The 10,697-nt window shown below is 40.0% G+C and overlaps 1 pseudogene; it reads right to left on the reverse strand.

The window, feature by feature from the left end:
* Positions 1-1,400: 1,400 nt before the first annotated feature.
* LOC102824883 overlaps positions 1,401-10,697 on the reverse strand; it is a 9,448-nt pseudogene continuing 151 nt past the window's right edge.

Below are 10,697 nucleotides of genomic sequence, written 5' to 3' on the forward strand. Positions count from 1 at the left end.
GTATATGATTTGTTGAATGTAAAACTGATGGTCTGTCCTGTAAATTTTCACTCAATTCACAATGAAAACTTAAAAAATAAAAAAAATATTACTAATGATAATAACACTAATAATTCTGGGGTGACATCATGAATGCAATGTCCATGTCTCCCTTCAAGGAGAGATTGCTGTCTCAGCTGTAGGAAGGATCCTTGTTAGCAGATAGCCTATATTTGTTGACCCTTTCAGGAATGGCCTTTTCTGCAGAGTCCAAGGGCCATTTTAGTTCCAGAACTCTCTGTGGCTTGATTAAGGCTATTACAGTAGTATCTGTGCCACAGCTCAACTTTCCACCCTACTCTATTTTTCCCTAATTCTCCTTCCATAGATGTTTATCCTAAGGGAATTTTTAAAAAAGTAAACATGTTGCAATGTTGCCATTGAGTTGGTTCCAACCCATAGTGACCCTATTTACAACAGAATGAAACACCACCCGGTACTGCGCCATCCCCACAATTGCTGTTTTGCTTGAGCCCATCATTAGTGCTACTGCGCCAGTCTATACAGTTGGGGGTCTCCCTCTTTTCCCCTGTCCCTTCCCTTCACCAAGCATGATTACCAAGCATATCTCCAGGTACTAGCTTGCTCCTGATAATATGTTCGATGTACGAGAGACCAATTTGGCCATTTTAGTGTCTAAGGAGTATTCTGGATATACTTCTTCCAACAAAGATATACATCATTCAATATTTTCTATGGCTATTTTCTAGTCAGTTGGCCAGGCAGTTATCTTGCAAACTTCTTGGCAGAGATGAGTGAGTATCTCCAGTGCTGCATCAGTTTGTTGAAAGATTTCAATTTGTGGTCCATCTATTCTAGGTGCCCTGTTCTTTGCCAATGCCTTCATTGCACCTTGGGTTTCTTCCTTCAGGATCATTGGCTCTTGATCACATGCTACCTCTTCAAATGGTTGAATTTTGACCATTTCTTTTTGGTACAGTGACTCTGTGTATTCCTTCCATTTTCTTTTTCTTTTTTTTAAATGGAAGATGAAAGTTCATTTTGGAAGAAAAGTATATACAAAAAAATCTAGATTTTTTTCTTCATGCACTACTTTCATAATAACATTCCAAGTATTAACTCTGAAAGTTATTTAAAAGGATAAACTTCTTAACAGCAAATCATTTACTACGTGACATATAATTTTTCATAGAAATCACATACCGTAATGAAATTTAAGTCTTCTAACTTACAAGAAGCTTACATCAATTATGTATTAACAGAAGACATTAAATTTTACTGCAAAATATTATAAAAGTGATATAATTTGTGCCTTTAAATGTTGAATTATGTGACTTAAACAGGGGAATGGAAAAAAACAAAAAATCAAAACTGAAGACAGGCCTGGCTTTAAGATTTTTTTATTCGATTCATTCTACTTTGACATTATCTCCAATTAGCTGGTTACACAACTGTAGATGGTATCCATCAATACAAATGAAGGGATAATGTTTGTTTCCAAGGCATTATATGCTCCAGTGGCAGAACCTGGGCTAATGTAGAATTTATTTTCATGCTCAAATGCTTCCAATTTGTGTGTGTGTGTGTCCAGAGATAAGAATGTTCACATCAAACTGCCTCTGCAACAGAGCTAAGCTTGCCATATCTCCCCATGGAATAACTTGATTTCCATGGATCAAACCAATTTTGAACTGTCCAACAGTCACAACTTTCTGTTCTGGAAAATTCAGATTCTCATTGAAGTCTACTCTCACAATATGAACATCACCGGCTAGAGTCTTGAGATAGTCATAACTCTCTTTGGTGCAAAGGTTCCCCATGCAGAGAATATGCTGAATCTTCCTGGGCACCAGAAGTTTCTTGAATTTTGCCAGCAAGCTTTTACAGTGGTGTGGGATGTGCAGATCTCCTAATACCAGCACCTGTCTGGAGACAGAGCAATCTTCATCTTTAGAAGGGGATGCCTTCAGAAATGGGTTGAAGTACATAATTAATGTGGGAAGTCTGTACTCAGCCATCCTGTCACTGGGCTCTGCTCAGTCACAGCAACTGCCACCACACTCTTCCTCAAGCCTCTCTACCCTTCCATTTTCTTTTGATGTTTTCTGCATCATTCAATATTTTGACCATAGAATTCTTAAGTATTGCAAGTCAAGGCTTGGATTTTTTCTTTAGTTCCCTCAGGTTGAGAAATGCTGAGCATGCTCTTTCCTTTTGTTTTTCTAGTTCCAGGTTTTTGTACATTTAGTTATAATATTTGACTTTGTCTTCTCAAGCTGACTTTTGACATCTTCTGTTTGTCTCTTTTGCCTCCTCACTTCTTCCATTTGCTTTAGCATCTCTACGCTGGAGGGCAAGTTTCATAGTCTTCTGACATCCATTTTGGTCTTTTCAGTCTTACTTGCCTTCTTAATGACCTTTTACTTGCATCCTCTATAATGTTCTTGATGTCATCCTACAACTCTTCTGGTCTTCAGTCTTTAGTGTCTAATGCATCAAATCTGTTCTTCCAATGATCTCTAAATTTAGGTGGGATCTGTTCAAGGTCATATTTTTGTTCTTATGGACTTGCTTTAATTTTTTTCAGCTTCAGCCTGAACTTGCATATGAGCACTTGATAGTCTGTCCCACAGTCAGCCCTGGGCTTGGCTGATGGCATCGAGATTTTCCACCATCTGTTTCCACAGATATAGTCAATTTGATTTCTGAGTATTCCATCTGGTGAAGCCCATGTGTATAGTCATCTTTTATATTGTTTTAAGAAATTATTTGCAATGAATAAGTCATTGGCCTTGCAAAATTCTATCATGCTATCTCCAGCATCATTTCTATCACCAAGGCTATATTTTCCAACTATTGATCCTGCTTCTTTGTTTCCAACGTTTGCATTACAATTGCCAGTGATTATCAATACAGCTTGATGGCATGTTTGATTAACTTTAGACTGAAGAAGTTGGTAGAATTCTTCAATTTTTTAAAAAAAGGTTTGTATTATGGATTGAGTGAAAGTTTACAGGGCAGAGAATAAGTTTTACATTCAACAAATCATATACCTTGTTTCTCATTACAACGATTATAATCCCCTCCATGTACCATCATCAGTTAACAGTATTTCTCTCTATTCACATTAGCTTAAAAAAAAACACAAAACAACCACTCAGGCATAAATAATAATTTACACCTACAAAGGGCACATTCTGAAAGCCTGCCCCCTGGCCAGCAGCTCTTAGTCCATGAAGCTAGAGTCCTCAGCCGCTCCCTCTCCCCATGACCTCATCTCTGCCTCCATCTCTGGCGTCGCTGCTTCTCTGGATAAGGTCCCACATTCTGCTTGTGCTCATCACCATTGATGGTCCTGGGGTCCTTTGTTTCTGGACTGTAAAATTAACTACTCCTCTGTTTTTCGTTTCAAAACTTCTACTACCTTTACAATTGTGACAGTTGCAATTAGTCGTGATAACTATTACTCACCATTGAATCATAAGAATCTTATCCCCATCTCTTTTCACCAGACCCATCTAGACAAGATGAAAATTATTCAGTGGGGACTCTTCTTCCCCCATAGACTCTCAAACTAAACTCCCTCTTGAAACCTTGCAAGCCAGTCACTTTATGCTCCTCATTTTAGGTAGCCAATGTCTAGGTTGCCCATCCCTATCTACCCTGTGTACAGAAGAGATAGCATCGATATTTATGTGAAGACTCCTTCCCTCTCTGTTGGTATTTAGAGTTACTACCTCCATAAGTATAAGTCAAGTTCATCAAATTGTAGCAATTTACCCTTGTTTCTTTTATTTAAAAAAAAAAATTTTTTTTTTTTTAATCTTCCTCTAATCAACATTCTTATCAATGGAGAAAAGATTGAAGTTGTCAAGGACTTCATTCTTCTTGGATCAACTATCAACACTCATGGAAGCAGCAATCAAGAAATCAAATGACGTATTGCATTAGGCAAATCTGCTGCACAAGACCTTTTAAAAGTGTTGAAGAGCAAAGATACCAGCTTGAAGACTAAGGTGCACCTGACCCAAGCCATGGTATTTTCAATAACCTCATATGCATGCGAAAGCTGGACAGTGAATAAGGAAGACCGTAGAAGAATTTATGCTTTTGAGTTATGGTGTTCGAGGAGAATATTGAAAGTGCCATGGGCTGCCAAAAGAACCAATAGAACTGTTTTGGATGAGGTGCAGCCAGAGTGCTCCTTAGAGGCCAAGATGGCCAAACTTCATCTCTCATACTTCAGACATATTGTCAGGAGGGACCAGTCACTGGAGAAGGATATCATATTTGGTAAGATGGAGGGTCAGAGAAAAAGAGGAAGACCCTCAATGAGATGGATTGGCCAAGTGGCAGCATTGATGGACGCAAGCATGGCAACAGTAGTGAGGTTGGCCCAGGATTGGGCACTGTTTCATTCTGCTGTGCATAAGGTCCCTATGGGTTGGTACTGTCTCCATGGCACCTAACAACACCACCAAAAACAACAAGTCGAGTTCTGATTATCAAGCCATTGAAACTAGGTCAAATGGGTACTATCTACAAGTTTGGGTGTTTTGTGCAGGCTTCACTCTCAGCTCTAGCTGTCTGTGGCTATGTCCTTGTCCATGGACTCAGGTGTCCCCAGGTCTCACCATACTGGACCAACCAGCCCTTCCTCTTCTCTTTCTCATCTCCAGGTCAACAGAGGAGTATGGACCATGGTTAAACTAACCTCATTTATTCATTGCTGCCTTTCCCCCTTTCCACTCACCAGTAGACCACTGTGATCGCCAGCAAGCTTACATGCTTGCTTATGTGTTCCCTTTGAGTTTTAGTCTTAGAGGGGGTTTGTCCTGAAGGAACTTGATTACTTGCCTTGATGGCTTCCCAGAAAACAGCTTGCTTATTCTTGTAGTAGCCAGTCATGCTGACATTTTTGTTTTGTTTTTTTTTTTTCCTGATGATATTTCTGAAAATGTATCATCTGTCACTCTAGCTGTTCCAAACTGGTCTGCTTGTCCTTTCTAGTGGGAATGTTCCACCTCAGAAGGTTCTGGATGGGACTCAGGATTCCACCTAAGGTCTTATACTCTGCAAAGGCTTTGCAAGAGGCCTATTTCACTGGGCAAGTTCTAGAACCCTCTTAGGTATTCCAATCAGTTATAGGCTGAAGATGGGCTTACAAGCATTCAGTAATCATGTTTCCTGACATTCATTTCTATCCCACTCTAGTGTCTATTTTACAATAGTAAGCAAGGGAAACCAATATTTATAAGATAGTCAAGCATCTTATTGCCCCTCTTCAAACTATTCCTAGATCTCTGTATCACAGAGTCCTGCTGTTGCAAAGTTGAGCATGCATCACTATTTACCTCTATCCCATTTAGCCTATGCAAACCTGTCTTCGTGTTCCCCTATCTACATTGTTCTTCCACCCTCTCCCCCTTCTTGTGTATTGCCCTCCTCAACACCCAAACTATGATGTGTCTGCCCTTACCCTGTGCTCTACCATTGCCTCCTTCCACCTTCCCCTAATCTCTCCTCTCCAACCCCACCATTGTGGTTACCTTATATTCCAATAAATTTTCCCTCTATTTAAGACAGTCTATTTTATTCTGTAATCTACCTGATCTCACCACCTGGATCTCTGTTCCTATGTGTTTACCTTCTTTCAGATTCTAATTGTTTTGATCATAGACTGACCTCTCAGATCCTCTTTTCTTATAATTTTATTCTGTTCTTTACTCTTCCATTTGTCAATTGAGTTCAGGGTGATGCTGCCACGTACATCATTCTCTGGTTGTTGTCTGTTCTTTTTGGTTCTCAGTCCGCAGAACTCTTTTTATGATGTTTTTCAGAGCAGGGTTGGCTTTGGCAAAATCCTTTAGCTTCTATTTATCCTGGAATGTTTTGATTACACTGTCATATTTGATTGACAGCTTTGCTGGGTATAGGATTCTTGGTTGGAAGTTTTTTTGCTTTCAGGGTTTTATGTGTGTTTCCTCATTGCCTTCTTGCCTGCATGGTTCCTTTGGAGAAATCTGAGCTTAATCTGATTTGCTTGCCTTTGTATGTGACACTTCTCTTTTCCCTAGCTGCTTTAAGGATTCTGTCCTTATCTTTGATTTTGGAGAGCTTGATTATTGTATGTCTTGGTGATTTTCTTTTAGGGTCTATCCTTCCTGGGGTTCATTTAGCTTCTTGAATGCTTATCTTTTTGCTTTTCAGGATGTTAGGAAATTTTTCTTCTAGAAGCTCTTCAACTATCTCTTCTGTGGACTTGTGTGATTCTTCCTGTTCTGGAATGACGATAATTCTTAAGTTATTCCTCTTCAGGTTGTCCAATGTGAATCATAGGCCTTCTTCAGATTTTTTAAATCCTTTTTTATGCTTACTATCTTAGTATTGAGAGATTTATCTTTTAGGTCACTAGTTCTGACTTCTATCTCTTCAATTCTATTCCTTTGCCCTTTCAGTGTATTGTACATTTCTGATATTCTATTATTTATCATTTGGGCATCATTCTGTAGGTTTGGAATTGCTTCCAATGCTGTATCTATCTTATTTAATTGTTCCTGTAGTGCTTTCCTGACTTCTTCCTTATTTTTCTCAATTCCATTGTAAAGTGTTTGGATACATTTTATAATCATTTTTCTGAATTCCTTCTCAGGCATTTCCAAAGCCTGCCCTCCTTCCAGTATGAAGTGCAAATCTACCTCCAGCTCATTTGCCTCAGTCACTTTATCTCATTTCTGGACATGGTATGGTCATCTGTTCTGTTTCTTGGGCATATTCAGTAGTTAGCTGTGGCCTTAATTGTTTTTGTTTTTGTTTTTTTTTTTGCTTTCTGATTGCCTGCAGGTAGATGTGATAAGGAGTTGGGCTTCTCTTTCCACTCTTCTTATTATTTGACTTAGTGCAACTGTCACAGGTGTTGATTGCCTACCTGGTGTATGGCAGCTGGTATTGGTTCTTGTCTGGATTGTGGAATTTTATAAGGTGTGATTGTAGCTTGACTATCTGACAATAATTTCTGTCTCTTCTTGCATAATGTAGGAAGAGAAAAAACCTCCTAAAGGTAAAGAGGGCTCAAAAACCAAAACAGAAGCAGCAAAAAAAGACAGATTGGTTGCTGTAATCTATAACTGCAGAAAAGAGAGAAGAGAGAGAAAAAAAATCTGAAGCCTAATATGAGTATGATTTTAATGTCCTCTTTTGGCTTCTTGCCTTCAAAACTGCCTGAGAAATTTCTAGATACCGCTGTTGGTTGTTATGACATAACTCAGGATTTAATTTTCAGCCTGTTTCCTTTTTAGTGTGCGTGTCCCGCTCCACAACCCCAGTTCAGGCTTTATTCCTAGTTATAAACAGTTCAGGGCCTGCTGTTGCCTTTTGCACTGCCATTTGGTTTTAAGTGGTAAATATTCCTTTTAATTTTTAGGAGATCTGTGCACATGTGTAATAGAACCCTCCAGGGTTGGGGGTGATGTGTCCACTCACTCAGGTACCCCCTCTAGTCACTAGAATGGAGGTGCGCCGACTGCAAGAGATCAATGAACAGATACAAAAAAGAATGCCCACACCTTTATCTCCGTGGTTCTGTCAGGCATCTGTGGCTGCTTTGATCCTTCCCTTGGTCTCGCCCAAGATGGTGGCTCTGGCAGCAGCTGAGTGCCTTGGATTAGAAAGCAATGGATTTCTTGCTTCTGCTACAAATTCCACTGGCTGTAAGCCTTCCAAATTTCTAAATATTCCTTTATATGTGGTTCAGAGTTCTGAGACTATCCCCTGAATTTGCTTGATCTGGTGTTCTGTGTTGTTGCTGATGGAGCTCCTCACTGTACTTCTATCCACCATCTGTTTGTTTCCCCTCTGCAGTTTCTTTTCTACTACCTTATCAATACATCTTGATGACATCTTTGATCAATTTCAGGTTGAAGAAATTGTAGAATTCTCCAATGGCTTTAGTTGTTGGTGTGTAAATCTGAATAATAATGGTATTGACTGGTTTTCATTGTAGGCATATAGATATTATCCTATCACAGATAGTGTTGTAATTCAAGACAGATCCATGTGTTCTTTTTGATGGTGAATGCAATGCCAGTCCTCTTCAATTTGTCATTCCAGCATAGTAAACCATGTGATTGTCAGATTCCATTTCAGCTCACTAATGCTTAGGGCATTGATGTTTATGATTCCATTTTCTTTTTTTTTAAAGTTTTTATTGTGAATTAAGTGATAGTTTACATGGGAGAACATCTGCTTTACACCATTGTTTCATTGCAATGATTGCAATCTCCTCCATGCATCATCATTCAACAGTATTTACTTCTATTCCCTCATTTTTTGTTTTTTTTCCCAGGGGATGTACACAAAAACACTTAGGGATATATAATCATTTAAACAACCAAAGGGAACATTCTTCAAGCCTGCCTCCTGACTGCTAGCACTCAGTCTTTCTCTTTCCATGAGTCTAGAGTCCTTAGCTGCTCTCTCTCTCTCTATTTTGTCATCTATGCCTCCCTCTCTGGTACTGCTGCTTCTCTGGATAGTGTCCCGCATTCCACTTGTGCTCTTCTCCATTGATGGCCCTGGGGTCCTCTGTTTCTGGAAGATTAACTGCTCTCCTGTTTTTGTTACACAACTTCTACCTTTACAGTTGTGAGCCACAATTAGTCATAATAATGATTTCGCACTATTAAATCATAAGAATCTTATCCCCATCTCTTTTCATCAGACCCACCTAGACAAGGTGAAACCTATTCAGTGGGGACTCTACCTCTCCCCGCCCCAGCACACTCTTAAGCTAAACTCCTTCTTGAAAACTTGTAAGTCAGCCATTCATGTCTTTATTGCCCATCCCTATCTACCCTGTGCATAGAGGGGATAAAACTGCTACTTGATATGAAGACTCTTTCCATCTCAGTTGGTATTTTGAGCTACTACATCCATAAGTATAGGTCAAGTTCATCAGATTGTAGCAATCTACACTTGTTTCCTTTATCAAAAATAGTTTGTTTTTTTTCTTCCTCTAGTTGAGTTCTGATTATCAAGCCATCAACACTAGGTACTATCTGCATTCTTGTGCATCTCCACTGCTTCCTATCAGCTGGATACTTCACTCTCAGCTCTAGCCCTCCATGGCTATGTCCTTGTCTATGGGCTCAGGAGTCCCCAGGTCTCACTATACTTCAGACCAACCAGCCCTTCCTCTTTTCTCTCTCATCTCCAGGTCAATGGGAGTCTATGGAACATGATTGAACTTAGCCCATTGCTTCATTGCTGCCTTTCCCCCTCTTCCACTCACCAATAGACCAATATGGTTGCCAGCAGGCTTACATGCCTGTTCATGTGTTCCCTTTGAATTTCAGTCTTGGAGTGGGATTTGTCCTGAAGGGACTTGATTGCTTGCCTTGATGGCTCCCCATCCATTTCATTTTTAATAATTTCCAATTTTTCTAAAGTCATACCTCATATATTCCATATTCTTATTATTAATGGATGTTTACAGCTGTTTCTCCTCATTCTGAATTGTGCCTTATCAGCAAATGAAGGTTTGCTTTACTCTATTTGTGTCCTCATTGTCAACTCTACTTTGAGGAGGCTGCTCTTCCCCCATCTTATTTTGATTGCCTTCCAACCTGAGGGGCTCTTCTTCCAGCCCCATATCTGACAACATTCTGGTGCTCTTCATCATATTTCAGTATTCAATATTCTGGTGCTGACAGTGTTTCATTGCCGTTCAGAAGGTTTTCAGTGACCAATATTAGAATTATTTCATTTGTCCTTCTTCCTAGTCTGTCTTTGTCTGGAAGCTCAGCTGAAATCAGTCCACCATGGGTGACACTGCTGGTATTTAACATACCCGTGGCATAGTCTCTAGAATCACAGCAACAAGCAAACCACCACAATAAGACAAACTGACAGATGAGTGGTGGTCTCACAGTTTAGGAGGCTAGAAGTCTGAATTCAGGAAGTTGGCTCTAAGGGAAAACTCTCTCTCTGCTCTGTGGGGAAAATTCTTGCCTCAACTTCTGCCATGTTCTTCTCAGCATTCCTTGGAGATCTCCACATGGCATATATCTTCTCCCCTTATGCTTTCTTACTTCTGTGTCTAATCTTCTCTTTCTATGCCTCAAAAGTAACTGGCTTAACCAAAAGGGAAAGAATCTTTACAGCAAGGATCATTCCCATCCACTCTGTACACAAGGTTGATAGGGATGGGCAACTTAGACTACCTAAAGATTGGCTACCTAAAGTTGGGGGGCTATAAAGGCACAAAGTGACTGGCTTACAAGTTTTCAAGAGGGAGTTTAAATTCAGATTGTGTAGGGGAGGGTAGAATCCCCACTGAATGGTTTTCATCCTGTCTAGACAGGTCTGGTGAAAGGAGATGGACAAAACTCTCATGATTCAATAATGAATAATTGCTATCATGACTAATTGCAATTGTCGCAACTCTAAAGGTAGACGTTTTGTAGCAAAAAGGGGTAAGTGGTCGATCTTACAGTCCCAGAGCTGAAGACCCTGGGATCGCCAAGGGAGAAGACCCTGAGTGGAGTGTGTGGCCCTACCCAGAGAAACAGTGACATCAGAAATAGAGGCAGAGATGATGACATGGAGAGACAGAGCAGCTGAAGACTCTAGACTCATGGAGGGAGAGGGGATGTATGCTGGTGGCCAGGAAGCAAGATGTACCCTTTGGCTGTTTGAAT

Source organism: Chrysochloris asiatica, unplaced genomic scaffold (genome assembly GCF_000296735.1).
Source record: "Chrysochloris asiatica unplaced genomic scaffold, ChrAsi1.0 scaffold00004, whole genome shotgun sequence".
In the NCBI taxonomy this organism is placed as follows: domain Eukaryota; kingdom Metazoa; phylum Chordata; class Mammalia; order Afrosoricida; family Chrysochloridae; genus Chrysochloris; species Chrysochloris asiatica.